General features: G+C 33.2%; 1 protein-coding gene and 1 long non-coding RNA gene across 10 annotated transcripts in view; both read right to left on the reverse strand.

Annotated features, from left to right (window-relative positions):
* LOC118187421 (uncharacterized) overlaps nucleotides 1-18,668 on the reverse strand; it is a 136,432-nt gene that overhangs the window by 101,451 nt on the left and 16,313 nt on the right. The window lies entirely within an intron of this gene.
* Nucleotides 1,160-9,581, reverse strand: LOC146993219 (uncharacterized). Its single transcript, XR_015038438.1, has 4 exons — nucleotides 5,893-9,581; nucleotides 5,727-5,796; nucleotides 4,285-4,362; nucleotides 1,160-1,328 (listed from the first exon to the last, which is right to left on the reverse strand). It is a non-coding gene; the product is annotated as an uncharacterized LOC146993219 (long non-coding RNA).

Consider the following 18,668-nt stretch of genomic DNA (forward strand, 5'->3'; position numbering starts at 1 on the left):
CAAAGTTTTGAAGACGGTATATGTGATCACGTTCGGTTGATTACCATTATGATCAGCAAATAACAGCAATTTACTGATGTCTTTCTTATCTTTATATTCAGATGTAGTTTTCAGGGCAACTAGAGAAAATTTATTAATTACTTTTATTATTTTTGATACTTTATACGTACGAAGATACATACTTGTAGGAAGAGAGATCTAACTATTATATTCGAACAAATAAAAATAAATCGTGACGTCAAGACCCTAGAGATACGGCTTCTGATTGCTATTCAAATTTTTCCGTATTAGTAGCGATATAATCGAATAATCTTTCAAAGATTATTGTTTACCGATTTTAGGTAACAACTAGAAAACATTTTTTCGAATTTATCCTCAAACAAGTTTGCTATTGGTAATGAATACTGCTGTATCATGAATCAGGTACGGAGCTATGCATTTTGCTGACTTTGTATGCAATAAATTCTGTTGTCAAGTGCCCTTCCCCCAAAATTCTAAAATTTTATTGCTTGATGCTTCGCTGAATTTTACAATTTTGCTGTACCTAAATTCTGCCGTACCGGCAGTGATCATGATTTCAAATCCCTCCTCCCCGAGATTTACTGTGTTATCTGAAAAACAGCTCACAAGTTGCTAAAAATAGCTATAAAGCTGGTTCCACAGCTTTTAGCAACGGCCTCCCGTTGTGCGTTGTGGAAACTCAGCTTTTGAAAGAAAAGGAAGGGGAATAATTTCTCCCTGACTACAGTATAGATCAGGTCCGTAACTTTGTTTGAGCTACTGCAAAATGTTCTGAAGTAAACTTTTTTCTGTTTCGGCAACATTCATCTTGAGAATTCAACACCTGTTCATTAGCTCTTAGTAATTGATAGAAATGCTTTTAGAAAGTAGTGGGTTCATTGATACCAACAAAATGGTTGGTATCAATGAACTGCGGATACGTTAGTTTCAGTTGTTGAGTTCAAATGAACCTTTCAAATACTAAAATAGTCCCTTTGCATAATCGAAAGGATTTCATCTGAGAATAATTTTTCTACTTAAAAATGAGTTTTGCAGTACTTTTTAAATACTACTTGTATTTTTATTTTCGAAAATTTTCATAAATATTGTAATTAATTATTTCCAATTTTAATAACTCGCAGAAAAAACACAATTTTCAAGAAATTTTTTTATTATGGTTATTCAAACTTATACTAATATACAGCATCTTTTATATTCCTTATACATTTGACACTGCATGCTTCAACCTGCATGTAAGTTTCTCTTCCTTAGTAACTCCTTACCCAGAGACGTCTCAATGAAAGCCAAATCATGCACAAAATTTACACCTGAAAAAAAAAAAAAAAAAAAAAAAAAAAAAAAAAAAATGATAAAATATTTTTAACACCATATTCTCGACAACAGAGTACATCACATACACCCCCCCCCAAAAAAAGAAATTACAAGAAATACAAATTTCTAACAGAAAAATGCATTTTCAAACAGCTGAAATTGTTTCACAAATTAATAATGCAGATAGCAAATGTAACATATGGCACTACTGCCACTCAGTGCAATCTCTGCATATCCTAAATTCTGCTGGCTGATGTCTTCGTAAGTTCTGAACATATTTTGCCTCTCAATTCTGCTGCTCAGTGCCCTCTGCTAAATTATAAAATTTTGCTATGCACTATTATCTAAATTCTAAAAATTTTGACTACCACTGGTTGCACAGGCCCTGATCAAAGCAAAGAGGCAAGATGCTACCTGCTATTGATAAACTGCCTTATAAATACCACAGATCTAAATAAATATCAGTTTTATTTCCAAAACAGAATTATCTCACAGCTAAAGCATTGCCTTTGAAGAAAATCTTCTAAATGGAAATAGAATTGCATCCACATTACATGTGCAGAATCCCAATAATTAATTATAAACATAGTTCCAAACCATAGTTAGGCTTAGAACCCACAACAGTATTCTTCTTGGAAGTCTTCCTAAGGAAATGGTAGTATATTCAGGGAACATGTGGGCAAAATCATGACAGTATATCACAAGCCTAATTCTTGACCATACATACTAGAAAGATCACAGAAATTCCTCAGGGGAAGCTAGATTCATATAACAAAATTTCATGCAATATATGGCATATGGGAAAAAGCAAGGACATTATAATCACTAGCATAGTTTATACCCAAATGAGTTGCAGATGGTGCACTATGTGCTCACAGCTGATTATCACTACTGCAGATATATATCTACTAATATTTAGAAGATGATGTCAGATCAGAATTGCATGAGAAATAAATCAAAAAACATCAATCAGATGCAGGAAATTGGTTTCAATCTGAAACAGCAGATGGATAATTGAAAAGGTTAGTAGAATTACCTTTTTTGCAGAAGCAGTATCTTCACAGAGGATATCCTAAGAGAAAACTAATATACACATCACACTTGATTTATACCATAGTACCACAACATAAGAATAAGTTAGACCCTTTATACTCCAGTCTTTCAACAGAAGTAGTGATTTTGAGATCTTCCTCACAGAAATGGCTGTCATTCATGTTACATAGGAGTAAAACCACAATACTTCAGTGCAAGCGCAGTTTACAGCAATAAATGGAAAGAAAGGTCTTCAGAGATGTCACTGAGAAGCCAAATGGCTAAACGGCAAATTCAAGTTAGAATTTTCAATAATTAATGTTGGCCAGATTAATTTGGAATAATTCTGCCTTCATATGTTTATTCACCTCACCAAACTCTTTATTATTAAACAATATTTACAAAATATATGTAGTTTATAACAAAAATTCTACAAATTCAATGTTTGTACTGATACAATAAAGCTAAAAAATACTTATTCTCACCCAGAAAACTCAAATATACAATAGTTATTCAGAAGAAATGCAGTAAACAAAAAAATAAACAAGACACTTATAAAAGATAAATACAGTCAAAAGTCGTTAATTCGGACACCCATAATCCGGAATGATCTATAATCCAGACCTCAAAGCTAAAATCTTTCTGTGCATGCGCCGCGTTGACGCATGTGCATAGGCGTTCACGCGTGTGCTCAAGACCTTTACGACTGCGCATATGCGTCTGTGCCATTGTATAAATGTCATAATTCCCAACTAACAACGCTTCGTAGTCAGACCTTGCTATGTCACAAAACTAGTTTGGGCATTAAGATTGAAGTTTTCAACTTTGTGCCGACTTGATATAAGAGTCGGCCAATCAGAGCATATACATGAAACTTATTGAGAGAGAAAGCTGTAGACACATACATGCATGCACAAATTTAGCTTCTCTAATTGGCTATGGCTTAGACACTCTCTCGCAGGTGTGAATGGAACTCCCACATTTTATGCCTTATGATTATGCGTCTATGACATTTATACCATCATCTGAACAGAGCCTTAGGATGGCATACTAAGAAGATGCAATGTCTTGTGGGGATAAGCAATTTATACTCCTAAGCCTAAAAAAAACTTGGGGGAAAAAAGATCACATGACTTAAATTTGTTGTCTAATTGCTCTAACTTGAGGCACATTACGAGAGGAAAGCAAAGGTAGTAATCAGAATTATTTAAAAAATTTTATCCTTATATTTTTCTTAAAAATTCTGTAAAATAATAAAATTTTTGGCTTTCCTCAAATAAATATATATGGAAAAAATAATAGCCACATAATCACAGATTTCATTTTGTTATATTTTATTAACAAAATTTAAATTATTAAAAATCTCTTTCATGAAGGGAACATAAAACATCATGAAAACAATGAAAAAGATGCAATATTTAAAAAAGATAGTAGGCTTATTGATGAGGCTCCCATCAAAAGAATCGAACCCCAAAATATTTTCATTTGCTTCAGTGTCCCGTCTGAAAATTCCACTGATTTCAATGAATATATTTTTAAAAAAATCTTTTATTTTCAAGTTCTTTCATGCAAAACGTCCAAATTTGGTACAAATCAAATTCATCCCCCTCTTTTTGATAGCTACAATATTATATTTAACAGTTTTAATAGCTATCAGTATGTAAACAACATAATGTAACACCATAAAAGAAAAACATAGTTTAATTAAGATACAATAACACGCTGACCAAGTATTAATTTAGAAGTCAAGCAACAAAAATCAGCATCATATTTCGAAATATTCACTATTTGAAAATATAACGCTGATTTTGGTTGCTTGACTTCTAAATTAATACATAATTAGTTAACCATAATTAAGTAACTGTAAGAGTTTCAATATCATGCACAGCTAATATCTATTTTTGAAATAAACCAACTTACCTCAAGAAAGCCTGGTTTGTCTTAGGAACATTAGCTGTAACTTCTGGCTTAGAAAAGTCAAATTTTTCACTTCCAGACCTAAGAATGAAAGAAATAAACTGCTATAACATAATTAAAAAAAAAAAAAAAAAAAAAAAAAAAAAAAAACATGAGTAAATAAATAACACATAACAAATTTAAGCATTAAGCTATGTATGACTACCACCCATCTCAGACAGTGCGACAGATATTGCTGTATACTGTTTCGCCATACCTTGTGTAGCTATTATATCATGCTGTATAACCGCAGTTTAGAAAAATTACAAAATGTGTTATTTATATCTATCTAAAATGGTACATTACTACATGATTTGTAAGAATAAATTAGAGGGCTCTGTGAATGAAATTCCTTCCAATTAAAAAATGTAGGAATAAAGAAAATGCAGGAATTGCAAATGCAGAAATGAAAAAGGGATTACATTTTTTGCACGGAATCCAGATGACATATTTTTCAACATTTTAGAAATTTCAATATTAATTTTAGGGGCCTAAAATATTAGGCCCCTAAAAGCAGAATATAGTTTTTAAATGTTCAGACAATCTTCCTATGAGAAGTACACATCTGAACCACAATTAAAAAACATGTACAAGAACAGAGCTAAGGACTTCTGTTTGCAGAAAGTCTGTCACATAACATATGAAAAGTTTCTTATTGGTAGATTTTTTATCAGACAGATATTTTATTGTTATATAGAGAAAGCATTCACTCCTTTTCTACTAGAGATAATTCAATTTGGACAATGGCAAAAAGGCTAAGCAAGCCTGAGCGTATTGGTCCCATTCTTGGCACTAGTATGGTTTACGCTCAAAATACACTGCAGATATTTTCTAATTACCTGCATCCCAATATCAATTCAATTCAGCTTTTGGTGGAATTTACCATTTGTGACATATTTTTCAAAAACTACACTTCACAACATGCATACATGACAAATACACAGAACCATAAATAAACAAGCAATAATATATATTTATATATAAATTTTACTAAATGATTATAAAATGTTCCAACGCTAAAAGAAAGTTTTAACATCCAAGTAAATGACATAATAAAAAAAAGCAAGTTGAACAGCGAGCACATGAATGAAATGTGCATACACCTGTAAAAATATACCATAGGTAACTGACAAAGCATTTCGTAGCAAACATATGATTATAAAATTTCCAATAATAGAATGTAATGATGGTGAATTCAATTTAGATTGCAAGAACATGCTCACACTTTTGAAAAGATTCAGTTATTTTAGCAATTCCTTGTGAATTGGAATTTACCCTTTCAATATTTCCCAACAATTTAGTGTGAATGGAGGAATAAATTGTTATAACAGAATTGAACAATTATTAGCATCCCCTCATACACACACACAAACATACACATACAAAAAAAAAAAAAAATACCTTACTTTGTAAAAAAAATCATCCGGGCAATGATTCTTCTTTGACACAGATGCAGTTGTATCAAAAATTTCTGACCTTCAATAAAAAAATACGCATATTTTACTTCAGAATTAACTTACTACGAAATCATAAACACAAGGTAGTCGATATAAAGAATAAAATATTTCTCACGTTTCGAAAACATCCGCTTGTTTGGAATCTTCCACATCTCGGGAATTTAATTTCATATTTTTTTCTTGAGCTTGACGCTTTCGCTGAATTCTGGATCTCTTATTAACACCAGGATGTTTTTTCGGTCGTCCTTGATATTTTCGCATATTTTTTGCTAACTGACCACAGTACAAATAAATGTAAACAAACCGAGTGCGGAATAGCAATGCAATAGGGTTGCCGTAAACGTCATTCCGCTGACACTGTTTAGTGAAAACTGTGTATAAAGGAATATATGAAACGCTTCTAAATATTATTTAGAAAAAAATATGATTTATAACTGATATCAAAATCAATTACTTCGTGAATTTTTGCAGAAATAAGATTACAATGCTAAATTTTAACTCGTAGCGCCATCTATTGATGGCTTTCCAAACTACACATTAAAATTACGTATTTCAAACTAATTTTTTTTAAATATAATATTTAAGTAAATTTCATTCCAAACCTGATTCTAACATTTTGATTCCAAAATTGACCTATTGCTTTATATTTCTGCCAAATTTCACGCAACATAGTTTCTTAATTAGCGATTCTGCGTGTAAACAAATTTTTAGTATTGTAATGCTGCTGTAGTAGACCACCTTAAAAGTACTAAAATATAAAACGAATTAAAATAATCTTGTCCACTACACGAGTAAAAAGTGCTGGCACTGAAGCAAGATGAAAAATAAAAATGAATAAATTATGATATATAAAAACAACTACTGATGCATACTAGCAGACCATATTAATATAAAATATATAATTATTACACTTTTATGTAAGGTGCACATTATGACATTACATTAAAACTACTGAAGCATACTAGTAAACTATGTTAATGTAAAACACATAATTATTATGACTTAATGTAAGTCACATATGGCTTCTTGCCATGGAATAGGTCCAATATCATTAAAATTTAACTTTCTTTTTCTTTTTGCGAACCACTGCATGCACTTTGCTGAAGTGAAATAAATTTAGATATGCTCAAATTTCACATTCCTTTTCTTATGCAGTCATTTTCTAAATTTTCACCATCTAAACCAGTGCTCCGTAACCTTTTCTCACCTGCGACGCACAAAAAATCTTTCTGGAATTTCGTGGCACACCAAAAGCTAATGTATATATGTATTGATTTATACAAAAATTCTTCAATTTGATTGGTTTATTTCAAATTTTTAAAAAAACAGTTTTAGAGCTATTATTTTTAATTAAAATGGTCTGAAACCAATATATTTCGTTTAAATTTATGTTTAAAAAAAAGTTATACATTTTTGAGTTCCGAGTTATCAAGGAAGTGCCGAAAAAATTCAAATGCTGACACACTTACAATCACACACACAACCACACAACAGTGAAATATATAAAAACATTTAAAATAGACATTATTAAGGAAAAAAATTGTCATTGTGTATTAAATACATGATAAAAAATTGCAAAATGTCAAATACATGTATTTGATTGCGGCACACCTATATCCTACTCATGGCACACCAGTGTGCCGCGGCACAATGGTTGCGGAGCACTGATCTAAACTATCTTCAAGAGCATATAAATTTGTTGTTTCCTATTTTGCTGTGCAAAAGATAATACAAACACCATGCAGCTAAAACAAAGTATTGAGCCTTTTTTTTTTTTTTTTTTTTTTTCCTGGTCGTGATGTTAATACAGTTGTACCATAAAGTTAAAACCTGGCAGTTAGAATGAGAAATGACGATGCAAGTATTTTGGACAGGACAACATAAGTGGCAAAGAGAGCACCAAATCTAGAATAGTTATTTTTAAGATAGCCAATTATTTTTAAAGCAGCCATTGTATTTTATTATATCTTACACACACACAAACATATATATATATACAGTCAAAAGTCGTTAATCCGGACTCGTCGGGACTTCGGCGATTCCGGATTATAGATCATCAGTTTAAATCTGGTAAGATGGCATGCAGAAATTATAAAATTAAAAAATGAAACCGTAATTTATGAAATAAAGAGCAATTATGATCTAAAGGGTATTAAAATTTACAAAAAAAAAAAAAAAAAAAAAAAAAAATCTTAATATTTATTTGTTTACTTTACTTTCTTCGCTATCGGAAGCGAATTATAATGACGAGGAATTTGATTTAAATCATATCAAAGACGGAGTACATCGAGATGAAATACTACATTTAGTAAGGAATTATAAGCCAAATAAAATAAAAAATCTGCCCTGAAGATAAGGATAGTGCTGACAGATCAACTTCCAATTCATTGTGCTCCGCGGCGTCACCCCCCCCCCGCCGCAGAGCAGCGTGAAATTCATAAATTCAAACTGATGCATACTAGCTGATTTCGGAATGGTTAGATAAACAAAGCATATGCCTTTATCCATTTTTTGCAGCAATTCCACTTTTTGTTTAATGGACTTCGAAACATACTTTCGCTTTGTAGATCCTTTACATATTAGTAAATATATATCAGAAATTCTATTTGACATAATCGAAAGTTAAAGCTCACTTTTATAAAATTGCTCTAACAGTCTGCAAAAAATAATAAGCTGGATCCAATTCGAAGATTAAGGAACAATGCAATCTGCTACATTAACTGAATTAGATAATTTTAGCTTAGCTTATACCGTCCGTTATACATCAAACGCGCATGCGTAAACGTATTTTGGGCATGCGCACACGCATATTCGCAGCCATAAAGGTCAATGTGACGCATGCGCAGTAAATTTATAGCTTTGAGGTCCGAATTAACGACTTTTGACTGTATATATATATATATACATTTAATATATATAAAACAATTCTTTTGAAAACAAAACACAAACATGCCTAGTTATTTTCGTGAATTAAGCTGCAGAAAAATTATCATTAAAGACATAAAGTAAGAAATTTAGAACTAATATTTCACAAAGACCAGAAATTGAAATTCATAATTAATAAATTTCAAATACTCATATTAATGCAACAAATTTAAAAATGTTAAAATAAAAAAATTTAAAGCCGATCCCCTCTTAAAAAATTATGAAATTTAAAGAAAAATGAACATAAACAGAATAGGAATTCAATCTATCTCTATGTCACTGCATTAGGGGGGAGGAACTTTGAAACTAATTGAAATCTCTCTTCTACAAAAATACTTGCTTTTCTGTATCCAGAATTAGCCCATAAACCATTTCAATGTATTTAAATTATAATTATAATAGTTCACCCAAAAAGTCTGGCCTTTCACCAAAGCAAGGGAAAAAATAAATTCTAATTAGAAACTTTAGAATAATCTTAATTAAAGAGAATTCTATCCCTCTAAAAGAATTGAAAATGAAAGGGAAAAAACAAAATACTTTATTGAAAAATTTTTAATTTAAATGTTAACCTTTAAACAGAAAATCCAATGAATTAAGTAGTAGTCGAAAAACTCTATTTAGAACATACAAAACGAAATTAAGAACACCCTTCACTCTCATTAGACTCTAGTCTAAATTTGAGAGGCGATACAGAATGATATGTACATTTTTGCCATCTTGGTTTCATTGGCGAAACTAAAAAACTTTGGCAATAAATTAATCGCTCAAAAGACTAAAATCTTTTGTGTAAATGTAATTTTTGAAACCAAAAGAGAAACGTTTAAATATTTCAAGGAAAATTTTAATTTTATTATTTTAGTCAAAGAAAAAGAAAGCATACTAATTGAATGAAATTAAAGTAAAATTTTTACTCTTGTAAAGCAAAAAGGGAAATAAATATAATTATTGTGTAAAACCTAGTTAAATTTTAGAATAATCTTAAAAAAGAATTCTATTCTTTTAAAAGTGTTGAAAATGAAAGTGAAAAAACGAAAGTGGAAAAACAAAATACTTAGAATAGTGAATAATTTCTTAAATCAAAATATTTACCTTTAAACAGATAATCCTCTGAATTAAGATGAAGTTGAAAAACCTATTTATAACACACAAAAAGTAGTCAAGAACTTCCATCACTCTCATTAGACTCGTCTAAATATTTGAGGTGTTACAGTATGGTATGTACAGGTTTGCCATCTTGGCTTCATTGGCGAAACTAAAAACCTTGCAAAAAAATTAATGGCTCCAAAGGCTAAAATCTTGTATGTAAATGTAATTTTGAAACCAAAAGAAAAACTTTAAATATTTTAAGGAAAAATTCAGACTTAATTTTTAGTCAAAGAAAAAAATGCATAAATTTTTTTGAAATTTAATTAAATTTTAACTTTTTTAAAACAAAAAGGGGAAAAAATACTATTTAGGGTAAAACCTAATTAAATTTTAAAATCAATTAATCCTTTAAAAGTTGTTCAAAAAGTGATCAAATAGTTTTTAATTATGTTTGGTAGATATGAGTAATATATCTATAAAGTTGAATTTTAGTAATTAATATTTATACATTAAAGAAAGAGTGGAAAAAGGAAGTAAAGGAACTATGGTAGAAAAGTTAAAATCTTCACGTTACGGGCTTCTCATGACGACTTTGAAAATATGTAAGTAACAGAATAGTAATTAAAAGTATAAATAAAAAATAATAATAATTAAAAAAACTATATACCCCTTAAAACATCCTTCTTTATCTTTCTCTTTCGGAGCTTTCAGATAAAAAATTCATACTTTTAAAAAGTATTATAGGGTGTAGACTACTCCCATTTCTTTAACATACTATTAATGAATTTTAAAGGAATTTCATTATCTTTTAAAATACTGATGAGAAATAGAATTTCTTCTTTTTGTATTTCTATTTCAGTGTATGCTTTCTTAATTCTACTAATTTGGTTAAAAATAGTATTTGCAATAACTTTTTTAGATATGTTAGAATTCCAATTAATAAATTTAAAAGTAGAAAAATTAAAATCTTATATTTTATAAAAAAAAAAAGTTTTAATTTCCTTGAGTTTATAAGTAACTCTTCTGTTTATGTTCTTTAAATTTCATAATTTTTGAAGAGGGGTTTTGCTTGTTTGAAACATTTTTTTTTTTTTTGATTTTAACATTTTTAATTTGTTGCATTTCTATGATTATTTGAAATTTGTTAATTATGAATTTCAATTTTGTTGTGAATTAAATGTGAACTATTAGTTCTGAATTTCTAACTATATATATATATTATGTAAACTTACAATGCTATTACCTTTAGAATGTATTACATATGTAATATGATGATTTGGAGAACAGCTGCAATGGATTCGCGACGGTTCTTTGCATTGTTATAATTTGGAAAGGCTTTACTATGTAGTTACTTGAGATGCATTGTAAGGATCTTAAGTTTTACTAACGTTTATTTTATTTTAAATCTTTACTATCACTTCTTATTTTCTACTTCCGGCCAGAATTATAAGCGTGAAGGAGTTTATGCAAAGTTGTCTGGCGAACGCCAAGTATTTAAGTGTGGCCTTTTTGCAAAGCAGAAGAGAGGAAGCCGTGAGTTCGAAGCAGGCCGCTTACCTTAGAAGTTACGCAGTTGCTACTTTGCCTTCCAGGCCAGAGGTTTTAATCCTCTTGATAAATTAAACGTATTGTAGTGTTCACAGTCTCTGTGCTACATACGCTTCCTGTTATTATAAGGCCAATCTTATTCTAAAGTTAAATTAGGGTTTAGTTTTATTTTGATATCTTTTAAGTTAGACCCCGAGTGGAGGGTCATTGTATTCCGAAGTACGGAAGTCATTGTATATAAAGAAAAAAATAAAGGGTTTTGTATACCCTTCGTCTGTATCCTGTCTACTTACTACAATTAGTGAACATAGCTTTAGTAAGCTCTCTGTTCTAGTCAGGTCATTGTATGTTTCCGAAGAAGGTTAGAAGAAACATTGAACCTGATAGTGGCGCCCGACGAAGAATAACCATGGCCGAGTTTCAAGAAGAACCTGTGCTGCCTGCAGAAACAGCTCAGAATCCAGAAATGCCAGCTGCCGCCCTGGAAGGATTTGGGTATATTGTCCAGACCATGCGCGCTTCGATGAAACCAGAAGCAACGTTTAATGGAAACTCACAGGTAACCAGTTTTTTGGAAAAATTGGATGACCACTTCATGCTCTACCCCGTGCACGAGTTTCAAAAAGTTACCTTAGCTACCAGCGCTTTGAGGGGCCAAGCGCTTAACTGGTTCAAATGTATCGGCAGAAGTCTCTTGGGTCAAGCAGGAAGTCCCACCTATACCTACGAAAATTTCAAGACTGCCCTACTAAAAGCCTTCCCTGTTGTAAGGGATCGTGCGAAATTAGAAACAGAACTTTTCAGTATATATCAACAAAGAATGGAAAACCTCTCGAGTTTTATTTTAAGAAAAATTCACGTTTTCAAGCTCTTGTATGGAAACCGTCCGGATCCTGAAATAATTCAAGTGATTTTGCCGAGGTTACTACCCCAAGTGCAAGACTTTATTGAATTGAGAAATCCGACTACACTGGAAAAATTATTTGAGCTAGCAATCCAGTTTGAAAGTAGAAGAACGGCGGACGTCGAAAGAAGACGCCAATATCAACAGCGAAACCAATTTGGTACGCCAAGACTACAGCAAACTCAAGCACATGGCTACGGAGAAAAAGCGAATCAGTGGGCAAGGGAACCCGAGCATTCAAAAACAGCCGGCGAACGTCGACAGTTCAATAGCAACCCAAGAAAAAAGTCTCAAGGCCAGTGGAGAAAGAAGGAAAGCACCGAAAGAAAAAATAATTTAAACTAAAACGGATTTCTGCTGACGAGAGGGTGCGGAAATCCGAAGGCCACGAAAACCCCTCTTCCTACAAGTTAAATACAGTAATGGTGAAAAATTTAACTCTTCCGAAGATTGAAGTCTTGGTAAATAATATCCCGGCCACCGCACTCCTGGATACCGGCGCGCAGTGTTCCTGTGTGGCAGAAGTCTTTTTTAGAAAGTATTTTCGCAAATACCGCATATATAATGCGGATAATACAACAGTATTAGCGGCGCAAGGAGAACAATGTAAGTGCGTAGGTAAAGTACCTTTGTACATCCGTATCAAGGACGAACAAGTAAAGGTGATGTTTTTTATAGTAAAGAATTTGCAAGCACACTTGATACTAGGAATAGACTTTCTTTCAGACGCACAAGCTACACTGGATTTTAATGAAGCGTCTCTTAAGCTGACGATGAAACCAGTGCGTGTAGAAAAGGTTGAACCGCCGAGGTTAAATCTTGACCACCTGCCTAATGACGAGCAAGATAGAATCCGACAAGTGGTAAGTGAATTTGCTTCCTTATTTAGTGATATTCCAGGATTTACCCAGGTTACTAACCATAGTATTGACACCGGAGATGCATTGCCGGTTCGTCAAAAACCATACCGGTATGATAAGAATAAGGAAAAAATTATAGAATGGCATATTACCGATATGCTACGTAAAAAGATCGTAACGCCTATCTCAAGTAGTTATGCTAGTCCGGTGGTTTTATGTAAGAAAAATAATGATTATCCTTTGGAGCATCCAAAAAGGTGGAGATTCGCTATTGATTACCGTAAATTAAATTCCATAACGAAATATCCGGTATATCCGTTACCGATTATAGAAGAAATTTTAAGGAACATAAAATCAACCAAATTTATGACAACTTTAGACTTAACGAATGGTTATTTTCAAATAGGGATCAGGCCTGAGGACGTGCCTAAGACTGCTTTTATAACCAAGTCTGGCACTTATGCATTTTTGCGAATGCCGTTTGGCCTTTCAGGCGCCCCAGCAACATTTCAGCGATGCATGGACATTGTGTTAAGACCTGTTCTCGGAAAGTCCACATTTATCTATTTAGACGATATCATTATTACTAGTGATAATCTAGACCAACATGTACAGGATTTAAGACAGGTGTTTTCTTTATTAAATGAGGCCGGTCTAAAAGTTAATGTCGAAAAATGCAAATTTGCAGCCCCTGAATTAAAATATTTAGGTTACAAAATATCGCAAAAAGGGATCGAGACAGATGAATCAAAAATAATCGCTGTACAAAAGTATCCGATTCCAAACACGGCAAAGAAGCTCTCTTCTTTTCTAGGACTTTGTTCATATTATAGGTCCTTTATAAAAGATTTTGCGGCTATCGCTGAGCCATTGTTAAAATTAAAAAGGAAAAAGGCAAGATTCTCGTGGACGGCCGAAGCCAATAGTGCTTTCGAAAAATTAAAACAAGCATTAACGCAAGCCCCTGTGTTGAAATTTCCTGAAAAGGATGAAAATTTAGAAATTTCAGCGGATGCTTCGGATTATGCGGTAGGAGCGGTACTTTCGCAAAATCAGCAGCCAGTGGCATTTTTTAGCCGAACTTTAAATCAAACACAAAGAAACTATTCCGCGACCGAGAGAGAGGCACTTGCAGTTCTGTTAGCAGTGCAAAAGTTCCGAGTCTATTTTGGAAAGGCGCCGATAACAGTATATTCTGATCATGCGGCGGTAACTAGATTGTACTCTGGAAAAAATTTATCCCCAAGGTTAATAAGATGGGCACTCAAGCTGCAAGAATATAATCTGGTAATCAAGCATACCCCCGGAAAGGAAAATATCGTAGCAGATGCCCTGTCACGAATTAAATTAGACGAACAGTTTAATACCGTAAAAGTTGCAATGCTGACAGCGTGTACAATAAATTCCCGAGAAACTGTAATAACCGAACTGGGTAAGGATCCTGAGTTTGGAAGTATTTATGAGTATTTGAAGGATCCTGAAAATTTTAGCCACCAAGATATTGTGGCGATAAGAAATAGGGCGGCCCATTACGAACTAATAGATGGTCTATTATTTTATACAAAAACTACGAATTCCAACAACGAATTTCGACCTGTTATCCCAGCTAGTCTTAGATTAAATATCCTGCAAGAGCTCCATGACAGCCCTTTAGCTTCTCATGCTGGTATTCGAAAAACTACTCAACGCGTACGCGAGGCAGTCTACTTTCCTGAACTGCAAAAGTTAACAAGGGCGTATGTCCAGTCCTGCCCAACATGTCAAGCCGTTAATTATATTAATTTCCGCCCGGCCGGGTTTCTAAATAGTATTAAATCCGAATTTCCAAATGAAATAATCGGCATCGATTTATTGGGCCCTTTTCCAAAAAGTCAGTTAAACAAAAGTCGCTATCTCCTTGTTATAGTTGATCATTTTAGTAAATGGACCGAAATTGTTCCCTTAAAACGAGCCTCCGCGAAATTAGTTACCGATTCTATTTTAAATAAATATATTTTAAAATACGGGGCGCCCCTAAAAGTTATATCGGATAATGGTCCTCAATTTGTAAGTAATATATTTGAAGACATGTGCCAAAAACTGGGCATACGTCATTTAAAAATGGTCCCGTATCGGCCGCAATCAAATATAGCGGAACGGGTCAACAGAAATATAGTGAAAATTATCCGTAGTTATGTTAAAAATTTTCATAAAAGCTGGGATAACTATGTCAATGAATTTGCTTTCGCCCTTAGGACCGCAAAACATGATACAACGGGCAAAACTCCTGCTGAGTTATTTCTAGGCAGAAAGGTTATAACACCGTTAGATAAACTATTTTATGTGCAACAAAGAGCCCCAGAATTTAAAATGGGTGATATAGAAAAACTAATAAAAGAAGCAAAAAAGAATACGGAAGTAGCACAAAGAAAACAAAAATTGTATTATGACTTGAAACGACGGGGAGTAACTTATAAAGTAGGGGATGAAGTACTAAAAATTAAGCATTCACTTTCTTCAGCACCAGAAGATAAAACTGCCGAATTTTTTCCACGCTTTGAAGGACCATATGTTATAGAAAAAATAACTCACGCTGTTGTAGTGTTAAAGGCAAGAAATGGTGAAACCTGTTCCGCAAACACTGATCAAATCAAGCCCTACTTCGATCGTAATAAAATGCAAATCTTTTCAGATCTTTTGCAGGATCCGGTACGGCAGACACCGCAGGTACAAGTTCCAGAGGTGGGAAAACGACAAGTACAAGGGCAAGCCAATGAGAGACAGAAGCAAGTGAAAAGAAAATTGCCCCGCGGAAAAATTGAAGGTACAAAGAAAAAGAAGCCGTTCCACCGTCCAAAAAACAGAGTTCACGAACACCCCCAGAATGAAGAAGGGAGAAGGACGACGTATGTGGAAAAGACCGGGAGAAAGGACGGCAACTATAACCCGGCTGTGAAACGGAAGATTGACTCATCCGACAGAACTCTCCGCAGCAAAAGTCGCCGAACTGCGGAAGGGCCATCAGCGGCGGAGGAAAAAGTACAAGAAAAATTTGAACGGCCAACAACGAGGTCCAAGCAGGATCACGACAGAAGTTTCCCGGTTCCACCAAGACCAGCTGCCTTCAAACGGCCAAGACCACAAGCAGAGGACAGAAGGAAGATGTTCAAGGGTGGCCGTAGTGGTGAAAAACGGAAGCTTCCAGAGGAAAGCACTGAAGGGCGAGCCCGTACAAGAAGGAGGATCAACCAAGCTACGGTCTGCAGCACCTTTAAAGACTGGGCCCAGAAAAGGATGTCTGAATATTACAAAGATAAGTAAAATTTTATGTTACTTTACAAACATAAGTTAATCTTTCATTCTTACTGCAAGTGGCAGATTTCAAGAAGTTTTACCTCATGCGAGGTCTACCTTTATCGCCAAAAGGGCGAGAAATGAGTTGTGACCGATTTTCTTATTATGTTTTTCAATTACTCGCGCGTAAAACTAAAGTTGATGTATAATAGCGTTGTATAAAGACTTAAATATTGTAAAAAGTTATTGTATAAATTTTATTTAAAACATTCTAACAAGAAAGAAGTTTTAGTCTGAAAGACTTTTTGAAATGTAGTATTATTTCAATGTAGAAAGAATTGGCACTTGCTTTGAAAAGAATAGAAGTTAACAATGTACTACTAATGTATGTTTTCAAATGTGTAAAATTAACGGCATCTTGATATGTTCTTGTATACATGTGAACTGTTATTTTGAATGTTTAGAAATACCGTGATATGGTAAAAGTGAAAGTAATGTTAAAAAATTTGTTATTCGTGTGACTGTAAAGATTAAATCATGGTGAATATGTGTTAAAGGTTGAATGATGTAGTTAGGCTCTCTGACGCTACACTTTAGAGTTAGCCACTTTCAGAATAGTAACTCAGGGTCTAGAGTTGAAATTAGGGTGTGTTAAGGGGTCTCGTATGTTGAATTTTAACACGTTAGTGTTTTGATTGTAGGAGGAAGTGTTGAACACATAGACAGAAACACATTCGTGTTTGGTGTTTTTACAACACATGTCAGAGAGCACGGGGAGAGATAATTAAAATAGTCATGAATGAAATAAGAATGTTAAGAAAAGTATATTCTATATGTTATTTGCAATGTCATTCTGTAACATTTCATTAAACTAGTTTTCCTTCCAGATCTCTGGAAGGAACCAGAATTGAATAAAGCTCCTGTTTTGATGCAGTACAGATGAAAAAGAAAAAAGATTGTTGTATATTCCGGGAGCTGCTATTGTAACAAATTTCTTTCTTTTAAAATTTTCTAGTTTCTAGCTAAGTTATGATTGTAAAAGGTTGGCCTCGCGTTAGTTTCTAGAGCTAAAAGTTTTCAACAAGGTCGTTTTAGACCTCAGTTTCAAACTAATTAACTCTGGCGGGAAGTATGTAAGGATCTTAAGTTTTACTAACGTTTATTTTATTTTAAATCTTTACTATCACTTCTTATTTTCTACTTCCGGCCAGAATTATAAGCGTGAAGAAGTTTATGCAAAGTTGTCTGGCGAACGCCAAGTATTTAAGTGTGGCCTTTTTGCCAAGCAGAAGAGAGGAAGCCGTGAGTTCGAAGCAGGCCGCTTACCTTAGAAGTTACGCAGTTGCTACTTTGCCTTCCAGGCCAGAGGTTTTAATCCTCTTGATAAATTAAACGTATTGTAGTGTTCACAGTCTCTGTGCTACATACGCTTCCTGTTATTATAAGGCCAATCTTATTCTAAAGTTAAATTAGAGTTTAGTTTTATTTTGATATCTTTTAAGTTAGACCCCGAGTGGAGGGTCATTGTATTCCGAAGTACGGAAGTCATTGTATATAAAGAAAAAAATAAAGGGTTTTGTATACCCTTCGTCTGTATCCTGTCTACTTACTACAATTAGTGAACATAGCTTTAGTAAGCTCTCTGTTCTAGTCAGGTCATTGTATGTTTCCGAAGAAGGTTAGAAGAAACATTGAACCTGATAGCATAATGAAGAAAAATCAAGAATTGGAAAATAACAAGGCATAATTTATTTCTTGACACTTAATTCTTCTTTACACATTCTATATCATACATCATTATGGGTGTGATATAGTTTCGTGCGTCTTACCTTGAAACAATGAATAAAGTAAAGAAAGAAGCACATGTTGCCAGCAGCAAGAGAAGCAGGGTGGAATGGGATGTACAATAGTTGCAGTAGTATTTATAGTACAAAGTTCCTTTAATTCAATTGGACAAGAGCTGTCACACTGCAATGTGATTACAGAAACATGAAGTGGATTAGTTTTCAGATGACTCATTTGATTAATTTTTCAGATAATGCACTTTAGATTCCAGGATGGGGGATGTAACCAAAATAAAATCATAAATTAATGTTAGTAATTTTGAGTTTCATATTTTTTTAATCTTATATATATATATGTGTGTGTGTGTGTGTAAAAAATGGCTTTGCAAAATTAATGGCATAGCACGTATAATGCTGAATCCATAATGAACAGCAAACTTAGCAGTTAAGGCTGATTAAATATTTAACTTTATTGCAATTGACATTTGTAGCCACAATTTACTCGGTACTT

The sequence above is a fragment of the Stegodyphus dumicola genome, chromosome X1, assembly GCF_044657685.1.
Source record: "Stegodyphus dumicola isolate Sdum_Otavi_A_Nest chromosome X1, ASM4465768v1".
Taxonomy (NCBI): Eukaryota; Metazoa; Arthropoda; class Arachnida; order Araneae; family Eresidae; genus Stegodyphus; species Stegodyphus dumicola.